The sequence below is a fragment of the Ictidomys tridecemlineatus genome, chromosome 7 (genome assembly GCF_052094955.1).
Source record: "Ictidomys tridecemlineatus isolate mIctTri1 chromosome 7, mIctTri1.hap1, whole genome shotgun sequence".
NCBI classification, from domain to species: Eukaryota; Metazoa; Chordata; class Mammalia; order Rodentia; family Sciuridae; genus Ictidomys; species Ictidomys tridecemlineatus.
In genome coordinates, this window is record NC_135483.1 from 65366804 (window position 1) to 65393618 (window position 26815).

A 26815-nucleotide genomic window follows, 5' to 3' on the forward strand; every position below is an offset into this window, starting at 1 on the left:
TTCTAAACAACATAAAAAACTGGAAATGGTAAAATAAAATAGAGGTATTATAAAAGACAATTAAAACACAAGTTATAATATGTATTGAAATGGGAAGATAGCTCTACATATTATTTTCAATGAAACAAATGGAGAGTAGAGTGGGGTATTATATTAGATGAGTGTAGGTATATATGTATGCATATGTATATAAGCATATGTGATTTATAAAGTGTGAATTCCTATTAAAGGAGAGCTTAAAGAACTTGTAGGGTTGTTTTCAGTTAATACAGTTCATCTTTACCTTCACATAGTTTATGTGACAGGCACTATTTGTGACTGGGTAATTACAAAGACCACTTTCCCCAATTTGCTGGACAGAACTCGTTTGAGGGTTTGAGCAACTTGCCTTGAAGAAGGTAGATTGGACAGCCTTACTCTTAGCCCCGTGTTTGTGCCTCCACATGATAGCTGATCCTAAAGGGAAAAAAAAAAATCACCATTTTAATCCAATCAGTTATTTTTAAAATTGCTGCTAAGGCAAAGAAGGAAAACAATTGAGATTAATCTGCTGGTGAAGATACGATAATAGATCTTTCTCTTTCTTTTTCTTTCTTAGTACAAAGAAAAACTAATAGTGAAGTACTATGATAGATACCAAAGAAAGTACACTTCATTGATTTATCTGCAGCCTTGCCCAGGGGCTGCCACTGCCAGTGTACAGTGATGACGTCACTGGTTTAATATGGGTGCCTAAGATGGCCTGAGCAGAGCCTAAGGCATTTGAAGCCAGGTAATATCCACCTCAGCTGCTGAGAACAGCAATTGAAAACCATCTTTCCTCCTCCAGGCTTGGATTCAATTCTATGAATCTCTTTTAAGCTTCCTGCCTCCCAGAGATAAGCTTGATATATACAAGGGATCTAGATAGAGCAAGGAGAGACAGACATGGGGCTGGGGGTGGCTGATGCTGAGTTCCAGGGTGGAGGGGAAAATTAGATCCCTCATTCATCTTTATGCAGATGACTCTTCTCATGCAGGAAAGTAATGACCCACTGAAGGCTTTTATTTCACAGTCAGAAGCTTCATTAAAATAAGCAGATAATATATACCAAATCTAGAACAATAGAGTTCAACCCAAACATTACAGGCATGGTAATTATAAACATCAAAATCTGAAAGGGTGAAGGAAGAAAGGAATAAAAATTTGCTCAAAGTTTATTGTGTTTTGAACAACTATGTGCTTTGTATACATTTTCTGACAGTTTAATCCTCATCACAGAGCCTACCTGATTGAAAATCTGTGCAGGTAAAAAGCCAGCTTGAAGTATCTAAGAAGAAACATAACAAAACGCAAACCACCTCACTGTACTTCACAAATGACTTCTCAAGTGATTCGATAGAAATTCTCCAACAGAAATAAGGAATCTAGGTCAACCTACATCTCATGATATTTTATTCTGTTAAGTAATGACACTGATTCTATTTCTGATCAAAGTCCTCATTTGTGTTTGCTACCCTTCTTCAAATAAAATGAAGGATAATTTTAAGGAAATGTTAATAATTGAAAATTTCATGTTAACTTGGATAAACAGTAAAAACAAACAAAAGGTAAACGCAGCAGTTTTACCAGGTATGAATTCTACAGCCACTCAAGGTGTTTTAGGGACTGCGGTGTGACTTCAATACAGCAAAGTCTGTATTGCTATACAGAAATTCTTCCCCCAACGTATATTATGTTATGGGAGTAGGCCTATTAAAATAGTAGGCTTCCTTTTTTTAAAGATGACATTTATAATAAAATTAGATAATACATGAAGTATAAATATATATGTGTGTTTGTGTGTATGTATATATATGTATGTATGTATGTATATATATATATATATATATATATATATTTGCCAGAAATCAACACTGAATTCACGATTGCATCAACCATTTTAATAAACTGATTATTACATGTTTTAAAAATATGTGAGGATCCCCAAAGCCTGGGTTTTCTTCAAAATTGATAATTAGTTTTAATGTGCATTTTAGAAAACAATTTTACTGGATAGGTTACTAATACTTAGATTAGTAGATTTAATCTCCAGATACAAACATCAGGTGTGCACTGCACAGTAAATAATAAAAAAATGTCTTGAACTTCTAGAATATTTTTTAAAAGAGATAAAAAACATGAGAACATGAAAGACATTGATAATAAGAATAAATTCCCAAAATTTATTTATATATGTTAATATATAAGTACACACACACACACACACACACACACATGCACACACACATATATATAGCTGAACTATCATATTAAGTCTCTTTATTTCCATCTCTTATTTAGTGTGGGATCATCCATAGCCCACACTAACTGTATATAATGAAATATGAATACATTTCTCACTGCACTATTAACTTGGGTCATTTCTTTTAAGAAATTGAGGGACAACATATGCTTGTCTAAGCATGTTATGCAAATTATTGGCATAAAAGGATTTTTAACATGTAGGTAGTGTAAAACATGTCATAGTGACAATTCTTACGTTCAGAACTCATTTATCCCGACAATTGTCATGGTTATACAGCCTTTCTCCATGTAGCCATTTATATGCATGTTGAAAAGTGAAGCATGCACAAGAGCCAGCAAGATATTGGAATTAGATCCTGAATGTTTTATCTCTGAACTGTGGCAGGGACTCTATAATTCTGAACTGTTTATAAAATCACTTACATGAGATCCCCTAGCAAGGTGAGTTTGTCTATTCCAAGTGTTTGAAGTAGAAATATGTTAACATGGAAGGAATTTTCCCTTGCTCATTTTAGACTCAGTCACATGGACGGAGACTGGAATTTACAACAGACATTTTCAGCAACCTTCTGGTGGCCATATTATTGCTTTCTTCAAATGACAATCACACACTGCCTATGGTCTAGCTGCCTTTGCAACACTGCACTGCACATGACACACAATCCCCATTTTTAAAAGGCACTTTACTAAACAAGTTTTATGTTTTAAGGGAGGAAAAATATGGCTATCATCTATGCAATCTGCTATTCTGCATTGTTAGATATGTCTTTTAAAAGAAAAACTATAGCAATTCATCATGCTACAGTGACATCTGTGTGTGTGTGTGTCTTTCTCTTTTTTAAGAAAATAATACCATATTTCATCTATGAGGGAGGCAATATAAAAATGCTCCTAAAATATCATTAGGACTCTTCAGTCATTTGCAAATTCACCATGTCTCACGTTTGTTGAAATAAGGTCTCACAGATTTCAGCTTGTCAATTCGAACAATTGTGTGGGGGTGGGACAGACAGGCAGCTGTTTCTTTTTTAATCCCATATTTTATTCCTTTACTTTAAATAATGTTGGAAATGTTATTTTTTAATTGTGAAAAAATAGGCTTGTTTAAAAAAAGAAAGTAAAGCCACAGGCATTAAATGATTAATGAAAGAAAGGTGGCTCTTATTACTTGGATTAAAAGCCTGTAACTCATTTTAACCAAAAACAATAGATTTTAGTGGCTGCGTTCAGCTGATACTGATCATTATTTGATTCATAACTGATAGACCAACTGTCTTCAGTTTTATAGGAACAGATGAAATTACTGATTAATTCAAATTGAAAAATCAGCTGGGCATTATGATTTCTCTGGTAATGCCTATAGATTTTTTGTGTATTTTTATCCCCAATATAAAATCATTTCTTAGCTGTGTGCTACAATATAAATAATTTAAACTACAAATATTTTTAAGTCTACTTATTCACCTAAAAACACATGAATGTTTCTATTTTTAAATCAGATTTTTTTCTTCAAACAGTTATTTCCTCATGTTATTAAAGAATAAAGATTTAACTAATGCCCTAACTAAACTGAGCAAAGATTATAAGTAATGACTTTTGCTATGCATAAATCTTTTGTAACTGGAAAGGAAAGCAAATTGTCTAAACTGAACAAACTACACTTAATATATAAGTACCAAATGTTGAATGAACATAGACTCATTTATGCCAGTGCTCAAGTGAGAACACTATTTTATATGCTTTCCTGGGTAGAAACACCATAGTCTGGGTATAGATTAATGGAATAAAATACTCAGAAAAGCATAAAAGAATAAAAGATTCAGAAAAGCACCCCCCCACACACACACACACACACGCAGGGAGACAATAGCAGTAGAGTGTGGATGTAGGTTGCTTACTAGAAGATATAAACTGTAAAATAATGTCAAATAATAGGAGGGGTATAAAACAGAGGGATAGTTCCAAAGAGGAAGATTTTAAAATTTTAAACACATTTAAAGAAAAATGATAGTGAAAGAAAAAATAAATTATGAAAGATGGGCAGTAGTGCTAGAATGAGGTCTCTTTGGAAGAACAAATCCCATCCCATAGAAAGAGGACGAGTTTTACTCTGAGTAGATATCTTGTGTGTAGTGAAACAAAAATGTCTTTAACAAAAATAGTTTAAACAGTCATATGGGCCTTATCACATTGTTACTTGAGAATATTTCATATGATTCGGATGACCAGAAATTATTTCCATATCTGACTTTAAAATATGATAGTTTGCTGTTTGATTAAAAAATGATTTTTGTTGGTCAGTTCTATACCATACAGAAATGCTGATGTCTGATGATTGTTTACAATAAATACAGTTCTCTTTAATGCTTTTAGTGAATTGTTAGCACAACAGTGTTTGATTAGGGACGGACATGAATATCTTAACTTTAAAACAACTACGATGCTTTATAACTCTAAATTATTAGAATCCATTTTTAATTTATTTAAAACTGATAAGCTTTCCTGCCCTTATTCGATTTCAAATTTAATTAAATCCACCACACAACCACACTGAAAGGAAAAGGCCAGTTTTATTTACATAACATAACAATAGCAATTACAATGAATGAATGGCGCTAAACCGACATTAGTCCTAACTTCAAAATATTACGCTCGTCCACTTCAGTGAGCATCCTTTTTACCACCCAGCCAGGAATAACATTCAGTTTTGTATGAAAATAAACTACTGCAAGAGAACCTACAAATGAATAAATAGAGCTGCAGAAGTAGATCAGGGTGTTTTAACACTACTCTCATGACTGCTAATTCTTATTTTTCATAAAATGAGGGCTCTTTCGTTTTAACATGCAATATCAACAGTGCCCAAATTTTATGGTCTTTTTAGATGCCATGAAAATCGCCTACACATTTAGCTCTTAGTAATGGCCATGAGGAAATTAGGGTACAAGTTACCAAAAGCTGGGGCACCAAGAGGTGAAGGGGGTAAGATCAGAGACAGAAAAGGTGTTAAAACCAGAGGTTTAAGCAGCTCCTTTTCCCTTGAATTGTATTCAAACCAGAAGCCAGCCGCAGGCACAGTCCAAGGGGGAGTTTGCCTGGGGCAGCTGGCCTGAAGGGAGACACCACACTATTAACCAGACCTCCACTGCAGTTGCCTGGGACCCACATCTACTTTTGACCTGCAGTCTTCAGATCATGTGTGTTCTAGCCACTAAGTCACTCTGTGTAATTGCAGAGTCAAACACATGAATTGGGTATTTGAGCAACACAGTTAAGGAATTTTGAATTCCACAATCATCGAAAGGCAATTCAGAACATCAGGTTACTATTTCCTACTTAAAATCTAACTTATGTTCTCCTCCACATAAAATGTTGGAACAGTTCACTAAGAGCACTGATCACGAGTACACAGTGCCCACTTTAAACCGTTAACTCTCTTTTCACAGTTAGCTTTAAACCACATACACATAAGACATCTGCTTAGAGTAAAACTTGTCCTCTTTCTTGGGGATGGGATCTCTTCTTCCAAAAAGAGACCCTCACTCCTGTGCTACTGCCCATCCTTTGCTAATTTTTTTTTCTTTCGCTCTCCCTTCTCATTAAACATGCTCAGAATTTTAAATCTCACAGTCTTCCTCTTTGAAACTAGTACTGTTTTATACACTTCCTATAATTTCGCATTATTTTATAGCTTCTATCTTCCAGCAAGCAACCCACATCCAAACTCCACTGCTCTCACCACCCATCTCTTAGCATCCTCAAACCTTGTAATCTGATTTATGGACTCATCGATGCCCTTACACTGTTCAGTTAAATCATTTTCTTAATGGAATTGAGTTTCTCCATTCTGACCCACATCAAATTCTCCACTGCTCTTAATATAGCTTATCTCCTTGTGTGGTTTTTTTTTTCCAAGTATATAGTCTGTCAACTTTTCATTATCTCTCACTAATTAGGCTATTTATTCTCTCTACCTCCTAATTTAGTGACTGTGTTTTGTGTCTAGATGCTGGCTTTCCTCAACACTTGTCCTCACGTAATGTATACATTTATGAGTTTTAAAAATCTCCTCTGAACTGATAACTCAAAAATTCTTACCTCTTAATATTGTATCTCCGACCTTGTCACCTGTCTCATTCTCCCATGTTTATTATAGCCCCCCCTCAGTTATTCATTTATTTGTAAACAAACAAACAAACTGTTCATGTTCTTAGTTATATGCCAGATATTGTTTTAGGAAACAAAGATACAATTAAAAAATACAAAAACATCTGTTTTCATAAAGTGTACATGATGTTGAAGATAGACAATAAACACAATTTAAAAATAAAATAGTATTCTGGGAAATGAGTGCAAAAGGAAAAAAACATAGAGCAAAGGTATATTTGAAAGTTTGAGGGTAGCAATTTTAAATAGGTTGTTAAGTAGAGACTACAAGTAGAGTAGCTAAGGGACCAATTAGTATCTTATTGGAATCATCCAGGACAGAGATGATAGTAGAGGGATAAGAATTGTGGCAGGTGAAGTGAAGAGACATAGAATTGAATTCTGGATGCATTTTGAAGGTAGACTACACAACATTTGTTGAAGAACCAGGTAGGAGAGGAAAGAATCAAGACTGACACAAAAGTTCTTGGCCCAAGTAATTGGAAGGATGTAATATTATTAAGGAATACACTACAGGTAAATGAACAGAAGAGGCTAAAATCAAACACTTTTAGACTCAGACACTTTTTAACACTTTCTGTTGGAGACAGGCAAATATATGCTGACTAGACCACAGGATATATAGTTTTGAAGGTACCAGGAAGAATCTAGCTACAGAATATGGTTTTTTTTTTTTTGGTATCATAAACCTAGAAATGTTACTTTAAGCCACGAGAGGGAAATGACATCACTTTGGGAGTGAATTCAGGTTGAAAAGAAAAAAAGTTTAGAGATTAACATTAGGGAAATAAGGATAAACTGGTAAAGTGAGAAGTAATGGCCAAAATATCAGAGACACGAAGGACATCAAGATTCTAGAAGTAGTAGGGGATTCATTGTGTTTAGTGTTACAGACAGTGCAGATAATATGTGAATTAGTTAGTGGAAGATAGACATCAGCAGTAACATGAAGTTATAGGGATAATTCTATAGGCCATTCTAGTGCGGCTGTGGCTTAAGTCAATAAACCTCTCTCAATAATTAATTCTTTGAGGAAAAAAACTACTATCCTTAGGACCATTCTCAGGACTGAAGAATGGCATATCCAAAGACTCCTCCCTGCCAATAAGAACAAAAGTTATCCTGCAAGGAGAACTTTGTGACCTTTACACAGAACAAAGATTCTGACTCAGGAAGATATGATAATGTAAAGCAAAGTATACTGATCCTGAAAGCTGTAATAACAAGTTCCAGTTACAATTGGTCAAGGAGTGCAAACACGACTGCGGGCTGCCTTTGAATTTTTACTGTGTCATTGTAATTATAAACTTGCTTCCCCCATGGGTTTTGCTTGGGTACCTGTGGGTAAAATAATGCACTTTTCAAGAGACTTGAAAATCTGACACAATCCTACTGTCAGTCAAAAGTTAAGAGGTGATACCTGGTCAGGACTCTAGAAACTTCTCTAAGACCCCAATAATACTAGGGAACAAAAGGGGCATGACTTCACTCTCCTCTCTGATGACCCACCATCTCCTTTGAGAATGTCTTTCCTTGCTCTTCTAATAAGCTCTCTGTATTTTCACTCCATTTTGTGACTTGCTTGAAATTTTCTCCTGCAAGAACACAAGAGCCGAGATAACACAAGGTGACCTCTGGAGACAACCCCTGGTAACACTAACTTGGTGCTGGACTCCCACTAACAAACTGACTATAGAAAAATAGCAATATGGATCTTTGGTGATTGCTACAGTTTGGATGTTTGTCTCTTCATGCTTTTTGTGCTGAAAATTTTACACCCAGTGTGGGCATGCTGGGAGATTGTGGCACCTTTAAGAGATAGGGCATATGACAAGGTAATGAGGTCATGGAAGTTTTATTACCCTTGAAAAGGATTAATGCTTTCCTCATGGAATGAGCTAGCTCTCATGAGAGGAAGTGGTTACATGAGTCCACTGCACTCATTTGGCCCCTCGTACATATGATGACTATTTTTCTCTCCTCCATCATGTTGTGACAAAGGAAATAGTGTCCCCACTGGTGATCAAACAGATGGGGTTGACCAATCTTGGAATTTCATTTCCCAAAATTCATAGCTAAATATTTTATTTTTAAGTGTGCAGCCCCAGGTACTTATAGTAACAGAAAATGGATTAATACAGAAAATTGGTACTGAGAGTGGAGCAGTTGCTATACTATATGAAAATGTAGATGCAGTTTTGGAGCTGGGAAAAGAGGTAGGGGTTGAGAGAGTTTGGAGGAGCAGGCTAGAAAAAGCCTACAATGCTTTTAAAAAAAAAAAATTACAATCAATTCTGGTGAGGACTTAAAAGACAAAGAGGCTCAGATTAGAGAAAATGCTATCCTTGTTATGAAGTAGCAAAGAACTTGGTTGAACTGTGTCTATGCCTCAGAGCTTGATAGTAGGCTAAATTTAAAAGTGATAACTGGTATATCAAAAGAATGAAATATCTAAAGAGCAAAGCAGTCACACTGTGGCATGGGAATTATTGGCCACTGTCACTGTGGTTTGCAGTTAAATCTCAGGGGCAAAAGGAAATAGAAAAGGATTTGGAAAATTTGCAGTCTAAGGAAAGGAGGGGCAAAGACAAAAATCAGCAAATCTGTAGCCAAGGCAGGCAATCACTTGTTAAAGAGATTAGCATAAATAAAGGGGAGACATATGCTAATTAGCACAATATGAAAAAGGCCTCAAGGGCATCTCAGAAATCTTCAGGGCTGCCCTTCCTATCACAAGACCAGAGGCCTGGACATTTCAGATTGTTTCAAGGAATGGATCCAGGGTGCTCTTCCTGGGCTTACTGCTTGGGACTGTGTTGACATTCAGCCATTACTTTCTTGCAAAGTGTTCTACAGCTATGTCAGCTGACCTTCAACTGGCCCAGGTACATTTTGATACCTTGATGTTGTCCATGTGATACCTATTTATCAGGCATGCAGAATGCAATTGCTGAGATTCAAGCTCCAAGTTTGTTAAGGAAAGTCTGGGAATCCAGGGAGAGGCCCACAACAAGGATATAACTGGTGTAGATTCTTCACTAGAATGTTTAATATTATACAGGTGCAATCTCTAATGTTGTGGTTTCAATACTAGGTGTCTCCTCCAAAACTTAAAAAAAAAGACAGTTTAGTCTACAGGTACAGAGCTATAAGTAGATAGGAGCAATACATATTGGTGTTATATATAGTACAAGAGTGTGACTGTAGTTAACAATTACTTATTGTATACTTTAAAATACCTAAAGGTTTTTTAATGCTTTTTACCACAAAGAAATGATAAATGTAATAAAAGAAAGGTATTTTAATAAATAACCCAATCAATAAATGGGCTAAGGAACTGAACAGACACTTGTTTGAAGAAGATATACAACTAACAAAATATATGGAAAAAATGATCAACTTCTCTAGTAATTAGAGAAATGCAAATCAAAACTACTCTAAGATTTCATCTCACACCTGTCAGAATGACTATTTGCCAAGGCCAATGTCTCGGCTTGGCACCAGAATCACGAGGCACTCACAGCTTTGTAGGTTCAAACAGCAATTCTTTATTCCAGCTCTCACACCACCTCCACGCAGGTCCAGGGGCAAATGCGTTCTCCTGTCTCCCGCACAAACCACCTACTCCACGAGGCTATCTCCAAATCCCATTTTTATCTCACGAGAACTCAATGGAAACAAGCAGCAGGAACACCCTAATCCCAGCAATAATCTTCAACTTCCAACTTCCTTAAAACCCATTATCTTAAACTGGCAACGCCTTAAACTCAAGGAGCCGGTTACTTCCTCAAACCTGATCAGCTCTAAACCCGGATCTGCCTTGGTCCTTGAGCAAGGTCACCTCATTAAAGCATGCATGCAATGTCCCATCAAATGTCCTCTAAGCAGCATGGGGTACGCTTGGCAAGGAAATTTCGATGCGTCATTCCTACTTGGTAATGGCCCTCAGCAACTATTATAAAAAATACAAACTATAATAATGTTGGCGAGGATGTGGAGAAAAAGATACATTCATACATTGCTGGTGGGCTGCAAATTGGTGCAACCAATCTGGAAAGCTGTATAGAGATTCCTTAACAACTTAGAATGAAATCACCACTTGACCCAGTTATTCCACTCCTTGGTCTATACCCAAAGGACTTAAAATCAGCACATTATAGTAATGCAGCCACATCAATGATCAAAACAGCTCAATTAATATAGCTAAACTGTGGAAGCAACCTAGAAGCCCTTCAATAGATGAATGGGTAACAAAACTGTGGAATATATACACAGGGATATTATTCAGCATTAAAAGAGAATAAAATTATGGCATTTGCAGGAAAATGGATGGAGTTGGAAAATATCATGCTAAGTGAAGTAAGCCAATCCCCAAAAAACCAAAGGCCAAACGTTCTCTCTGATAAGTGGATGCTGGTCCATAATGGGGAGCGGGGAGCATGAGAAGAATGGAGGAACTTTGATTGGGCAAAGAGGAGGGAGAAGAAAGGAAAGGGCATGGGGGCAGGAAATATGGTGGAAAAAGATTGATATCATTACCCTAAGTACATGTATGACTGCACATATGGTGCGACTCTACATGGTGTACAACCAGAGAAATGAAATGTTGTGCTTCATTTATGTATAATAAATAGAAAAGTTTTCTGCTGTCATATATACCTAATTAGAAGAAATAAATTTTTAAAAAGAAAGGTATTTAGGAAATAAACCCTAAACTTGATGCCTTTTTAAAAAATGTTAAATGTATAAGGTGGTAGATATGTTAATTACCCTGATAATACATTGAACAATGTGTATATGTATCAAAATATCTTATTGTACCCCAGATTATTAAAATGAAAATTACATAAGAGTAAAAAAAAAGGCTCACATGAGACAATGGAAGGAAGTTTAGAGATGGAATGATTGAGTTATAAGTGGTTTAACCTAATCGGTGTATTTATCCCCTGATAGGGATTGGATGATATTTTTACATATGGTTCTTGTTGAGCAGAGCTCTCTCTCTACTTCCTGATCTTGATGTCCAGAGTTGCTTTCCTCTGCCACACCCTCTAGCTCTTGTTCTATCTCACCTTGAGTCCTGAGGAATGAAGTCTGCCTTCTATGAACTGAAACTTCTGAAACCATTTGCCACAAAACAATTTTTTCCTCCTCTAATTGTTCTTTTCAGGGCTTTAGTCACAGCAGTGAAAAAGTTGACTAGAACAACTATTTTTGAGATCCTTGTGAAATAGAGACACCAGCAGTGGTCAATACCAGCCTGGAAAAACAGAGGCATCAGCCTGCAGCCTAACAGATCAGCTATGTGTCCTGTGACCAGCCAAGTCATGGGGGCAAGTTTGCCCAAAACCTTGGAGCCCCACCCTCTACCTCAGTGTACACAGGGGGCTGGACTTGGAGCTCTAAGAAAGAATGTCTCCCTTGTAAGTGTTTGGTCTTGCTTTGGTTTGCTGACTCCTTTCTGCTTTCCTATTTTTCTTTTGGAGTAGAAATGCTAACCTCAGCCACATTCCACCATTATACTTTGGAAGTATGTAACTTGTCTTTTATTTCATTGGGTCACAGGTGAAAGAGTCCTGAATTTCAAATGAGAGTTTGGACTCTGATTTTCAAATAATGCTAGAAAAGTTTAAGACTTTGGGACTACTGTGGAAGGAACAATTACAGTTTTCACTATGGGGCGGATATGAGCCTTAGGGACAAGGGCTAGCATGCTATTGTTTGAATTTGGTTTGTCCCTCAAGGGTTGTGTGCTGAAAGCTTGGTTCCCAGGGTAATGGTGTTGAGGAGAGAGGTAATTGCTACAACAATACCTAAAATGTAGAAACAGCTTTGGAACTATTTAATGGGCAGAGGTTGGAAGATTTTGGAGTAGAATTGGAAAAAACTTTGAACACTGTACCCAAACTATCATGGGAAATTCAGGTAAGGGCTTAGAAGACAAGGAGACTAGAAAAAACTAAAGTGTCTCTGAGAGTAAATAAGTGGTTATGACCAGAATTTGATGAGTTCTTACTTGGAAATGAGAACTATTTTATTGGCTATTGAAACAAAGGCTAGTCCTGGTAGGAAGCAGCAAAGAAGTTGGCCAAACTATGCTCAGGCCCTAAAGATTTATGAAAGATGACATTTTAAAGTGATGGTGAATATTACCTGACAGAAGAAATTTCTGACCAGCAAAGTGTTCAGGATGCTGCTTGGTTGCTTTTAAGTGCATACAGTAAGTTGGAAACAATTACATGACCTACAGGTAAAATTCATAATTAAAAGGCAAGCAGAGGGGATAGATTTGGAAAATTCATAGCTCAAATAGAGAAGGACTGAGAAGACTCGATGTAAGGAAGCAGTCTAGAAGTGCTTACTAAAGATATTAGCCAGGATTTTAAACAAACAAACAAAAATACTAATTTAATTGTCAAGACAATGGAAAAAAAGACTGTGAGGATATCTCAGATATCTTCCAGCTGCCCCAATCATCCATCATAGGCCGATAGGCTTAGAAGAACAGATTTCTTTCAAGGAAACCTGCAGCAAAACCCATGGGTTTACTACCCAGGAACACCTCTGGACCCTACTCCCTTCTTTCTAGTAAAGTACTCTGTGGGTGCTCCAGGTAGGGGAAAGTGGGCCCACGTACAACTGGAGCTATCTCTGAAAAAGGGAAGCTGAAGATGGTGGCATCCATGTGGTGCTGTCCCACAGGCATACAGAAGGCAAAGCGATGGGTGATGAAAGCTTCCATCAAAGATTTTAAAGGACAGTCTGTGAGACCAGGAAGACATGTGCCATGGGGACAGAGCTGTACAGATTCTCCACCAAAACTCCCAGTGAAGCCATGAAAGTAGAGATGTAGCCAGGATCCTACAGAGGTAACCAGCTGTGAATATCAGCTTGGGAAATCTGAAGATAACAGTTTGCATCCCAAGAAAGAGAATAGCCACTGGACCAGCAAAGCAATGAGGGTGGCTGTCTGAGGCCTCAGAGGCTCAGCCTGTCCCACTGTAATGAACAGAATGCCAGACTTCATGCTCTGAATTTTAATGTTTCCCCTGCTGTAGTTTACATCTTGATTTATGGTAGTTGCTTCTTCCTCTTTATTTATTATGGTGGTTGCTCTTTTCTTTATTTTGAAATAGAAATGTTTATCTTACCCTGTATCAACATTTTACCTTGGCAGTGAGATAGAAATTTTAGGGTATATGGAAAAGGAAAGATAGCTAGTTCTAAAAAAAAAAGAAGTGACGATGAGAACTTGGAAAGCAGGGAATGCCCGTGAACTTTTGAAGTGAAAAACAAGTATTCCTGAGCCACCCAACCCCTGTCCTTAACCTGCACCATCGTCCTTTGCCCTTGACCCATACCCTTGGTCCAGTCCATGCCATTGCCTGCAAAGAATAACATGAGGGCACAGTACAAGGGAAAGAAGAGCTGGAGTGAAGTTGTGTAACTCTGCCCTGGCTCGACCACTAGTCCAGCCCCTAGCAACTGCCCCTCTAAGAATATTAACACCCCACACCTAATGGTTGCTGTCTCTTCCTCTGGAGATGGCCTGAATTCTCCCTTGAATTTGTATTCCCTGCTTTACCCCTAAAGCTTCTTACTCTCAAAATGGCCAGTATTCTTCCCTGAATGTGTATTTCTTACTTTATTCCCCACCCCCAAAATCTCTGCCCTCATATAGCTGACATTCTCCCTGGAATATATCTCTTGCTTTCCTAAATAACTTTTTGTCTGTGTCTCATTTTCATCATGTACCTTAAGGATCCCACTTGTCCTGAATTGAGGTCCCTCTCTGTGAATTCCTGAAATCTCTAGTAACAGAACTATGTAACTTACATTTGGTTTTACAGAATCACATCAGGAAAATTTACCTTGAATTCCAGGTAAGGGTTGGTACTTAGATTAGAAGTGAAGCTGGAATGAATTAAAATGGGGGGTTATTGGGGTAAAATGAATGCATTTTGCATTGTAAGGATATCAACCTTAGGTGCCAGGAGCAGAATACGACAGTTGGGATATGGTTTGAGTGAATCCCCGAAGGGTTGGTATCCTGGAAGTTTGATCCAAATGGCAATGTTTAGAGGTGGTGGAACCTTTAAGTGGTGGGCCTTACACAAGATAATTCAGTCATGGAAGCATCACCCACAGAAGGGATTAATGTTTGCCTTATGGAATAAAAGAGTTACCCTGGATTCCTCTGGCTTCCTCTATTCCCATAGTATCTCTCCTTCTCACATGGACACTCACCATGTGGTCACTGCCATGTTGTGATGAAGCCAAGGAGATCCTGACCAAGATAAATTGATAATAAATATACAATTTGAGGAACAGAGAAAAAAAAACCTCCAACTAACACACACCAACTTAGTGATTTATAGTTTATCAGCAATTTGGTAGCAATTTCTTTCCTTCTATTCTCTTACCTAACAGAAAAAGGGAAAGGAAGATAAGCATAAAAATATTTGAAAAACAACGTTGAAAACTTCCCAAGTTTGATGAAACATTTTAGTCAATATAGTTAAGAAATCCAGCAAATTTCAGTTAGAAAAAGAAGAAAACAAATAAACAGAAAGATACCATATGCAGACCCAGCATATCATAGTAAAAATGTTGGCAAAGAGAAAATAATTAAAAGTGGAAGGAGAAAAATAACTAGTTACATACAAAGGAACACTATACAATTAACAAAACTATGGAATCCAGAAAGCATTCAGCTAACATATTCAACATGCTGGAAAGATCAACCAGGAATCTTATTTCTTTCTGAAATAAAATTAAAATATATGTATATATACATATTTTCACATAAACAAAAACTGAGATACTCATTGTTAGAAGAGTCATATTATAAGAAAAATTAAAGAATTTTTTCAAGCTGAAAACAAGTAACACCAGTGATTCAAATCCATATCCCCTTAAAAAAGCAACAACAAGAAAACTAATTATGTAATAACAAAAGACAACATAAATGAATGTTTTCTTCATAATTGATTTTAAAGGCAATTGTATGGAAGAATATAAATCTAATTGCATTACAAGGGCTTATAACACATAGAAATGTAATATATTTCACAATAACAATGCAGGGGAGGTGAATTAGAGCAAAGATAATATTGAAGTAAGAAAATGACATCAGATAATAATTCAAATTCACAGGAACCAGAAAGGAAACTAGATACTTTAAACAATAAAACTAATGTGTCAAACTTTATAAGCATATATATTTCTCTCTACATTATGCAACACTGTTTTAGTCAGGTTTTTCCCTGCTGTGACTAAAGGACCTGACCAGAATAATTGTAGAGAAGGAAAAGTTTATTTGCAGGCTCACAGTTTCCAAGGTCTTAGACTTTAGAAGGCCGGCTCTATTCCTTTTGGCTCAAGGTAAGGCAGAACTTTATGGTGGAAGAGTGTGGCAAAGGGAAGCAGCTCACATCATGGTGATCAGAAAGCAGAGAAAGTCTCCAGAACAAAATATATACCCCTTAGCCACGCCCTACCAGCCTTCAGTTACCACTCAGTTAATTCCTATCAGGTGATTAATTCACTGATTGGGTTAAGGCTCTAACCTAACCTTCTCCTCCAAACCTTCTTGCGTCGTCTGACACATGAGCTTTGGGGGGAACCCCTCACATCTAACCAATACAAACATATTTACAAAATTATTTAAAATACTAATTGAAAAATATATTGCTAGACTTGTGACAAATATGTAGGTAATGTGTATAATAATAATAGCACAATGGGGGAAGAGAAAACAGAGTCCTATAGAAACAACATCTTCATATCTCACTGCAACTAAGTATAAATCTGAAGTAGTTTCTGATATGTTAGGATGTATATGACCAGTCCTAGACCACCCACTAAGAAAATAATTCCAAAATAAATATAGAAGAAAATCATTACTAGAAATAAGATATTATCATACAAAATATTCACTTAAAATAAGAGAAAGCAGTAAGAGATGAATCGAGGAACAAAAATAGAACAGTACATGGAACACATAGGACATCAGTAGAAGAAAACACACACAGATTAATAACAATATTCAAAATGAATAGATGTTATTAGATGTGATTAACAACAACCAAAAAATGTTAAAAAGGTTTCAATTTTATGCTATCTACAGGAGATATATTTTCAATTTTATGATACAAATAGGATGAGTGAGCATGGGTGGCAAACAGCAATCCCAAAAATCTGAAGTGGCATTACTGATATCAGACTTTATAGAAAAAAATATTAGTAAGAAGAAGTAAAATATTTTATAGTGTCAAACCAAGAATAGGATATAAAAATTAGCAACATGAATGTATGTACCTAATAACTGAGTCCCAAACTACATGAAGCAAAAACTAATAGAACTGAAGTAAGAAATAGATAATTCACCAATAGTTATACATCAATATCCTATTTTTAATCAAGAATAGAACAGTTAGGCAGAAGATTAAAAATAAATAGAACACTTTAATAGCAGTATAAACCAAATAGATCAATCCATTCAATAACACCAGAATACACATTCCTATCAAAAGCTTATGAAAATTTCTCTAAATCAAAGCATATAATAGGTCATAAAATAGACCTCAGCAAACTTAAAATCATCAAAATCTTACAAAGTATGTTTTGGGGCCAAAAGGTAATTAAATCAGAAACCAAGTTCAGAAATAAATTTAGAAAATTCACAAAACAGAAATTTAACAACACCCTCTTAAATAGTTAATGAGTCAAAGAAGAAGTTGCAAAGAAATTTAGAGAATTATTTTAGATCAATTAGGCTCAGTGTACCAAAATTTATGGGATGTAATAAAAGCAGCAAAAAGTAAAGAGGAAGAATAAAAAGTAAAGAGCAAAAGCAGTAAAAAGTAAAACATTAAGAATTTTAAAACTAACAGTAAAAAGTAAAAGCAGTTAAATAAGTAAAGAGGGAGATTCATTTTATTAATTTATTTTTTTAAAAAAAATACAGGCTTTAATATTTAAGGTAGCATGGTTTAAATTAAAAGAAAAAGAAGATACAGACCTAGTCCTACTAGAGCTCACAGAAGCAAAACACCAAAAATTTGTTTTTCCTGAGCAGACACAAGCCTCATTTTGCAGAATAAAGGGCCTTGTTAAATCAGGTGATGACCATAATTCCCAGTACTAGCGACAGGAAAAGAAATCTGTAGCTTGCCCAATTGCCAATGGGGGCTTAAATTCTTACCGTCCTTAGGAAAATGATTTTAAAACATGTATTAAGAACTATCAAAAGTGGTCATGCACCTTGGCTTTACAAAATTTCACCTCTAGACATATGTTTGAAGGAAATAAGCATACAAGGAAAACAGATCTGTGTGTGAAGATATTCATACCCATGGTTTTACAGTAGAGAAAAAGAGAAATCAAGAATTCAACAACAGAAGGTTCTGCATCGACTGGCAAGATATTGGTACAGGGTGTTTAAAATAGAAAATAAAGAGCCATGGTATGCTTATAATCCAAAGAGTGAAAAAAAAATCATATTGAATTGGCACAATGAAATAATCTAAGGATACGTACAGGGAACGTGAGGACATGTAGAAAAGATCTCTATAGAACGTTGGTCATTGAAGGCAGAATGGTTATGAGGGAGTTATCATTTTCAGATTGAGAGGGCTATGACTGCAGTTATGTGTCATTTATGAGATTTAAAAATATTAAATAAGTTAAATGAAACTAACCACCATCAAGTGGACAGTGAGAGGATGGTTAGAGGAAAGGGCTGCTTCAGTCCCCATCTTCCCCAGAGCTCCCAGAGTCAGTCAGGATTCATTCCCTGCTCGCATTTCTTCAGTGCATCCCTACCGGATCACAGCACTAAACATCAACACCCAGCTCAGCCTCTTCCTGCTCCATAGTCTTAGAAAGCAACTATCCTGTCTGGGCTGTGTCTCCTCACCTGGCTCCTCTCTCTCATTGGCACCTTTCTCCAGGACATGTGAAGTTCTTATCAAGAGGCAAAAATTTCTGTCACCCCAATATACATGACTGTGACTTGTCATCTTTCCAGTAATGGTCAATAATGAATTTCTAACCTTAACGCTTCACTATACTTTTTGGTGGTTGGGGGGATTCCCTCCGTTTTGGAATGGCAGGTATCTACTTGCCTGAATTCTGGGAATTGACAATAAGAAACCCTCAAATCTTCTCAAAGCCCCACCCTTGCTATCTCTTTCTACAGCAGCTCTGTAGCTTTGAGACATTCTGGCACGAGAGAAGAGCCTCTGGATCACCTCCCCTCATGGCCACTCCATTGTCTGCCCACTTGATGCAGAAGCACACAGTCTCCCTGCTGCCGGGTGCAGGCCTTATTTGGATTTCAGGCCTTCATTTTCATGACTTTATGTTAAAGGCAGAAAAAAAATGTCTGGGTGCTATTCCCGTTTTTCTAGCACTGGCTCTCTCAAGAAGCACATCACCATGGGGGCTTTACTTTGGTTTCCAGGCAAGCAATGCACCCTGGCATGGTCTCTGAGTTGGTAGCTCCAACTTGCTGCTTTCCAGACCTTGAGTCCCTGCGATGGGACTTGAATTGTGGGATTCTTCAGATAATTAGATGAGACTACTGACAGCTTACTAAGCTGCCATTCTTCTGCCCATGTGCTCCTATGGCAAATATTTAACAAGTCTGTGCCACAAGCCCACGGATTCCCATCTTAAGGAGATGTGGCTTTGGGATGGGGATATTCCAGTAATAATTCATCTCAGAATTTAGTGCCTTAAAATAAAAGTCATTTTGTCATCTCCTATATTTATTTGCTGGGACTGCTATAACAAAGTACCACAGACTGAGTGACTTTAATAACAGAAAGTTATTTTCTTACAATTCTGCAGGCCCAAAATTCAAGTCAAATGTGACAGCAAGGTTGGTTTTCCCAGAGGCCATGAGGAAGCTGCTGCTGTGGGCATCTGCCTTGGCCTCTTGTGCTGCTGGTTAACCTCAGTGTTCAGTGGTTTATAGATATATCCACCCAGCTCTATTTTTGTCTTCACAGTGTGCCTCTGAGCATCTGTATCCAACTTTTCTCCTTATAAGAACACCAGTCATATTGGGTTAGGGCACTCCTTAATGACCTCGCTTCATCCCGAGCCTCGGTAAAGCCCCAATTGCACAATCTGAGATACTGGGGAGTGAAGACTCAACAACTCTTTGGAAAGAACACAGTTCAATTCACAGCATCTGCTATTGGTTCTATGGTCAGAAAAGTTCCGCTGGGTGGCTCTGACTCAAGGTCTCTCATGTGGTTGCAGACACATGGCAGCTGGAATAAGAGAGGGCCGAAATAACTGGAGTGGTGGCAGTGTCTGGCAATGGCCGGGCTTCTCTCATCAGATGGTCTCAGGTCCTCTGTGTGGTCCCTTGTAAGCTTCAAGAACTGGTATCCCAGAGGACAAAGGGAAACTGCCTTGTCTTTTGCAACCTAGATTGAGAAGTCACATAGTAACATCTCTGCCATTTTCTGGTGGTCATAACAGTCCCAAGTTCTTGCTGACTTTCAATAAATGGGGGGTGTAGACCATAAGAGCTAACAGGAAAAGTGTCAAATTTGCATGTAGGATATAAAATACTGTCACCACCACGTTTGGAAGACCTGATTGGCAACAAGGGTAACAACACTAGTCACATCATGTTGTAAGGTGATAACTACCATTCTCCAGGTAAGGACAGCTTCTAGGAACCTGGAGAGCAACCCTAAGGACAATGGAAGGAGCCCAGGAAGCTTCTAAAAGGAGATTAGGAGGGAGCTAAAATATGGATGGCAGCAGTTGTTTGGGAAGAGTGGGGTGGGGATCCATTTCATCAGAGGGGAGATACCCTCTGTGTCAAGCTCAGGACATTTAGAAAGCCAAATTCCTGAACCCTGCAATAATATCTCAGTCCTCAACCCCTATATCAATGCCCCTGTCATAGCTTCTGCAGTAATGTCTTAGTCCCCAATTGCTGCAGCCTGAGCCATTATAGTAGTTTCTAGTTCATCCATACTAAAGAATTAACTACCCTCCCCCAAGTGAAACTCTAAGTCTGTCCACATAATTCTATGGCAGTCATTGTTTTGAAACAGACTCTGTGTAGTCTAGATCATGAATGAGCACACTTTTTCAGGTAGTAAATATTTCAGTCTGAAGGGGACATAGTCATTATCACAAACATTGTACTCTGCTATTTTAGTACAGTAACACCACAGACAAAACATAAGCAAAGGGTCATGACTGCATTTTAATAACCCTCATTTGCAAAAACAAGTGGTGGGCTGTGGACCATAGTTTTCCAATTCCTGGTCTACACTGAAGTCTTAGTCCCAGCTTCTGTGGCTTGCCCCATATGACTCTGAATCTCTTAGTCTTTCTGAAGCTGCTTTCTTTTCTGCAGAGTATTTTTGTTCTAGTGATTGTGAGCATCCGTTTTTCATTAGTATAATAAAATACCTGAATGTAGATAACTTTATTTTTATTTTACAAAAAGAACTTTATTTAACACACAGTTCTTGATGGCTTTCTTACTAGCAGAGTTCTGAGATGGCACAGGGTATTGCATGGCAAGAGACAGGAAGCACATGTGTGTCTTCTAGTTTCTGGTTTTTGTCTTGTTTATTGTTTGATTTTTTTCTTTGTGTGTGTGTGTGGTATTAGGGATCAAATCTAAGGCCTTGAACATGCTAGGCAAGTGCTTTACCACTGAGTCTCTACTCCTGCCACTCAAGAAGAAAATTTATAGCTATAATTATTTATATTGAAAAAAAGGGGGGATCTCAAATTGGTAACCTATCTTTCTACCTTCACATAATGGAAAAGCAGAATAAGTAAATAAAACCAAAAACAAGCAGAGATTAAAAACCAATAAAGATTAGATCATAAATTAATGAAATGCAGACCAGGAAAGCAAGAAAAAAATCAATAAAACCATATATAGTTGGTTCTATGAAAGCACCAACAAAATTGACAAATATTTAGTTGGACACATGACAAAAAAAAATAAAAGATTCAAATTACTAAAAAACAGACATGAAAGACAGAACATTAATACAGACCTTACAGAAGACTACAGAGGAACACTGTGCATAATTATATGCCAACAAATCAATTAACTTTATGAAATGGACAATTTCCTGAAAAGATATGAAGTACTTAAACTGACTCAAGAAGAAAGAGGAACTCTACATAGGTCTTTAATATGAAAAGAGATTGAATTAATGTATTGGGAATCCTTTAGGAAAACTCACAGTGCTCAATATATAATTGTATTCATGGCCTTAAATTTTTATGTAAAAAGATACCAAATACAACCTAAAAAAGAAGAGGTATAAAAATTCAAAAACAACCAAACAAAAACTTCATAAACTTCCAAGGGTCATCTTTCATTCAGACACACAGGACATACTTAATTTCCCAGCAATGAGTCTGAGAACATGTGTGAAATGTTGGCAACTCTGAAACCTCATGGGAGATAGCATTCAGGGGCTGATCATTTAGAAAGTCTTTGTCTGGTCCCCAAATTCCAGACTCTTAGAAGGAAAAGGAGCATTCAGCATAAACTACATTGTTTATACAAACAGTTAAGGCACAATGAGCTACTCATCAATTCTGGAGTGGTTGGGAATCCTTCCAAATTCTAAGTTCCCAGACACCAGCCAACTATGATCAATTCCTTCAAGGGAATTTGTCAAGCCAGCTATATTAACTTTTATTTGTATGCTTAGAAAATTATAATCTTCTCACAAAACAATGTTGAGGTCCAATTTTTTTTGACAAAGTTCCATCGAATATTAAAAAATTATAAATTAAAAATTTCACAAACTCTTCCAAAACACAAAAAGATTAAACAAATCCCAACTCATGCTATAGGGCCAGTATTATCCTGATTCCAAACATCATGACAACTGAAAACTGCCAACTAATTCTCTAATGAGTATATATGCAAAAATCCTCAAAAATCAAAAATGATTCTTTCCATTCATAGTAGATATGTTCTATAAAATCACTGAGAACACTGATTTAATACAGAACCATTGGTCCTAGGGGAAATCTGGAGTTAAATTCCCATGGTCATGAGATTTCCATCAAGTGGTCAATACACAGCTTTGTTTCATGTGTGTTAATGTTTAGATTGGTGTTTTTTTTGTTTTTGTTTGTTTTGTTTTATTTTCTATACTGTAGTTCAAACCAAGGGCCTTGTATATACTAAGCAGGCTTTCTAACACTAAGCTACATTCCCAGCTTGTGTATTTCTGTTGAAAGGCAATGTATTTAATATATATTGTTGATTTATTAAGATTGAACACATAAACTGGGTGTGGTGGTGCATGCCTGTAATCCCTGAAATTCAGGAGACTGAGGCAGGTGGATCACAAGTTTAAGGCTAACTTGGGAAACTTAGACCCTGAATAAATACTTTAAAAATAAAATTGACAAATAAGAACAGAACTTAGACCCTGCTTCAAAATAAAATGCTAAAAGAGTTTGGTATGTAGCTCAATGGTAAAATGTCTCTGGGTTCAATCACTAGTAATGAAAACAAAATTTTGAAGCAAACTTATGGCCAACAGTACTAAACATGCTTCAGTGAAGTTTATGTAACACAAATTTTCCACATAAGGCTCTTTGCAGACTTTGTGCTCTTGTTTATTTTTAGCAAGAAGGTGAATTCACAAATACAGAAACTACAAATAATGAAGGTTGACTAGCCTTGCAAAAATATTTTCAGCAACATATACAATGGATCTTACAACATAGTCAAGAAAGAGATTTATCTTGGGAATGCAAGTTGGTGTCACATTCAAAAATCAATTAAATAATACAACATACCAATAGTAAAAAAAAAGACAAAAGCCAGGTAATGTTCTCTATAGCTTCAGGAAAAAAAATGATAAAACTCACTATTCATTCATGATAAAATTACTCAATACACTGGGAATGGAAGGAAACTTCTTCAACCTCATAAAAAAGTATCTACGCAAGACTAACATTATACTCATGTTATAATGTTCTAATTCAGGTATGAAAGACTGAATTCTTCCCCCTCAGGTCAGCAATAAGAAAAGTATTTCCTCTCTTACCACATTTATTTAACATTGTACTGACATTTCTAGCCAGGTCTATTAGGTAAGAAAATGAAACTAAAGACATCCTGATTAGAAAGGAAGAAGTATAATCTTTTTATAGATGACATGATCTTGTACATAGAAGATTATTAAGGAATCCACTAAAAATTATTAAAACCAATAAATGAGTTCAGCATATTTTCAGAGTTCAAATCAATGTGTGAAAGTCAATTTTGTTTCCATACAGCAGCAATGAAAAATATAAAACTGAAATTGAGAAGAACCATTTCCATTTATAATAGTCTCAAAAGGAATAAAATACTTTAGAAATAAAATTAACAACAGAACTTATACTCTCAAAATTAAAAAACATTGTTTAAATTTTTTAAGAAGACTGGAAGAAGTACAAAAATACTCTTTGTTCATGAACAGGAAGACAACATTGCTACAATGGCAATACTCCCCAACATTATCCATAGATTCAATGTAATCATCTGAAATCCCAGCAAGTTTATTCTCAGAAATTGACAAACTTATCTCTTCACTTTTGTGAAATTCAAGGTACCCAAAATAAACAAAGCAATCTTGAGTTGAAAAAACAAAATTGAAAACACGCTTCCCAATTTCAATACTTATTGCCATGTTATAATTATTGAGACATGCTATAATTACTAGAATAAAAATATACATAAAGAAAAGTCATTTTAATGGCTAACTAGTTCTGGAGGAAGTTACAAAGTCAATTAAATGTGAAAGAGTCTTATTTTGGAGACAACTGATACCCATATGCATAATATGGAAGCTAGACAACTACTTCACAACATATGCAAACTTTTCCCCAAAATGGATGATGACCACTAAATGTAAGAGTGAAAACTGTATAATTATTAAAAGAAATATGTAACCCTGTAAGTTTGGTTAGACAAAGCCTTCATAGATAGGATACCAAAAGCATCAGTAAGAAGAAAAAACAAAGTGGGTAAATTGGACTTCATCAAAATTAAACATATTTGTACTTAAAAGTTATCAACAAAAAGAAATCCATAATCCATAGAATAGGAGAAAACATTCACATACATATACATCTAATAAGAGATTTGTATTCAGGATTTATAGATAGCTTTAACAATTCAATAGTAAAAAGTGAACTAATGCAATTCCCATACAGACTGAGGATCTGAGTTGCTGTTTCTCCATAGAAGATATACAAATAACCAATAAGTGCATTAAAAGATGTTCAACATCGTTGGTCCTTAGGAAATGCAAATTAAAACCACAATCAGATACTACTTCACACACACACACACACACTAAGGTGGTTAAAAGGAAAAAAAAGACATAACAAATGTTGACATGAGCTTGGAAAAATTGGAATTCTCACACACTCCTGCTTAGAATATAAAATGATTCATTTGACTTGGAAAATAATCACATTCCTTAACAAGTCAACCCCTAGGTGTACAGGAGACAACATGAAAACATGTCCACAAAAAAATTGTATACATTATTCATGGTATACAAAAGAGGAAACAATCCAATGTCTATCAACTGAGGAATGTTTAAATAAAATGTGGTACATCCATACAATGCAATTTATTTGGAAATGAAAAGCACTGAAGTATTGATTGTGCTATAAGATGGATAGACATTGAAAAGATTATGCCAAGTGAAGGAATTCAGTCACTAAGGCCATTTACTGTATGATTTGACTTATATGAAGTGTCCCTATACACAAATCTATGGGGAAAGATAATATATCTTTGGTTGCCTAGGGCTACGATTTTGGAGATAGTTGCTAACAGGAAAGAGATATTTTAGGGGTTATGAAAATGTTCTAAAATCAGTTTCAGTTGTAGTTGCAAAATTCTTAAAAAAATGATTGAATTATACACATTCAATGGGATTAAGTGTATAGAATATGAATTTTATCTCCAAAAGATATCTACCTGTATATTTATATATAAAGATATATATCTATATATTATATAGAGAAATTTAAATTCATTTTCTTATTTGTCCATGACAAAATGTTAGACAATACCTAATAGCATGTATTTTAATGCCATTTCTTAGTTCATACTCTAATCACTTTCTACATAGATTACAAGTAATCTACTATTAAAATATTTTCCAGTTTTGATGAGCCATCTGTTGCAATATTTATTTTAATAAAATTAATATTAAATACCATTGTCATTAAATCACTCCTTGATGGGTATCAATGTGTCTAATCTCTTCAGTTTACCCTATAAGGCCCGTAATCAACTGGCCCAGATTCCCCATGGTGTTAGGCAGAGTAATAGCCTATCAAAGATGCCCATATTCTAATTCCCCAAGCCTTTAAGTATGTTAGTTTTCATGGCAGAAGAGACCACAGATGTAATTAAATAAAATTTCTTGGGATGGGGAGATTATTCTGGATTATTCATTGGGCCCAAAACAATTAAATTCTCCTCTTTTTAGGTGAAAAAAAAAATGGAAGCAAAAGAGTTAGAGAAAAGGCCTGATGAAGAAAGTACAGGTCATGCTGATGATGTGGGCCACAATCTGAGGAATGTGGTCGGTCTCTAGATTTTGGTACAGGCAGCAGAAGGGATTCCAGCCTAAAGCCTTTCTATGGAATATAGTCCTGAAGACCCATTTTTTACTTCTGACACACAGAACGAAAAAATAATAAATTTTCATGGTTTCAAGCCACTAGTGTTGTGGAAATTTGTCACAACTATGAGAGGGAAGCCATAGTTGACACATGGAAGCCATGTCTCTGCTCCAGTCAAAACAGTTTCCTTTCGCATCCCTGACTTGAACAGTCCTTCTCCATGTGTCTGGAAATGACATCCCTGGCCTCATACCAACCAATGGTGCAAGGCCCAACTTCAAGTGGTATTCCTGTCATTAACCACAACTCTATGAGATCCTTATTCTAACAAGACAGTTCTTCAAAGCATACTTATGATGTGCAAAAATTACTAGCACATGCATTATCCAAGAAGGGCCATCTGCTTTTAAAGTAATATGCAGAAGGCACTTAGCACATTGTGAGGAAAACAGTGGTGTGTTGATGAACCAACCTCAATAAATAAATAAATAAATAAATGTTATCAGTTATAGAGTTAGATGATTAAATGCTTCCAATAAGACTGATTGTAATCTACCAGTGGTTTGATCACTGGCTCATAAAATCCCTGAATATTCAACAATTTCCATGAGCTAGTTCAAACCTATTTCTCAAACCAAGCAGATTCTTCCCTCTCTGTTCTTCCCCTCCAGTCTATTATAACATATTACAACAATGATTATA

General features: G+C 36.2%; 1 long non-coding RNA gene across 17 annotated transcripts in view; it reads right to left on the reverse strand.

The window, feature by feature from the left end:
* Nucleotides 1-26815, reverse strand: part of LOC110597889 (uncharacterized) — a 437292-nt gene that overhangs the window by 117909 nt on the left and 292568 nt on the right. For all 17 annotated transcript variants that reach the window (XR_013423960.1, XR_013423959.1, XR_013423974.1 and 14 more), the window contains one exon: nucleotides 389-456. This is a non-coding gene — a long non-coding RNA (uncharacterized LOC110597889). The remainder of the gene's footprint in view (nucleotides 1-388; nucleotides 457-26815) is intronic.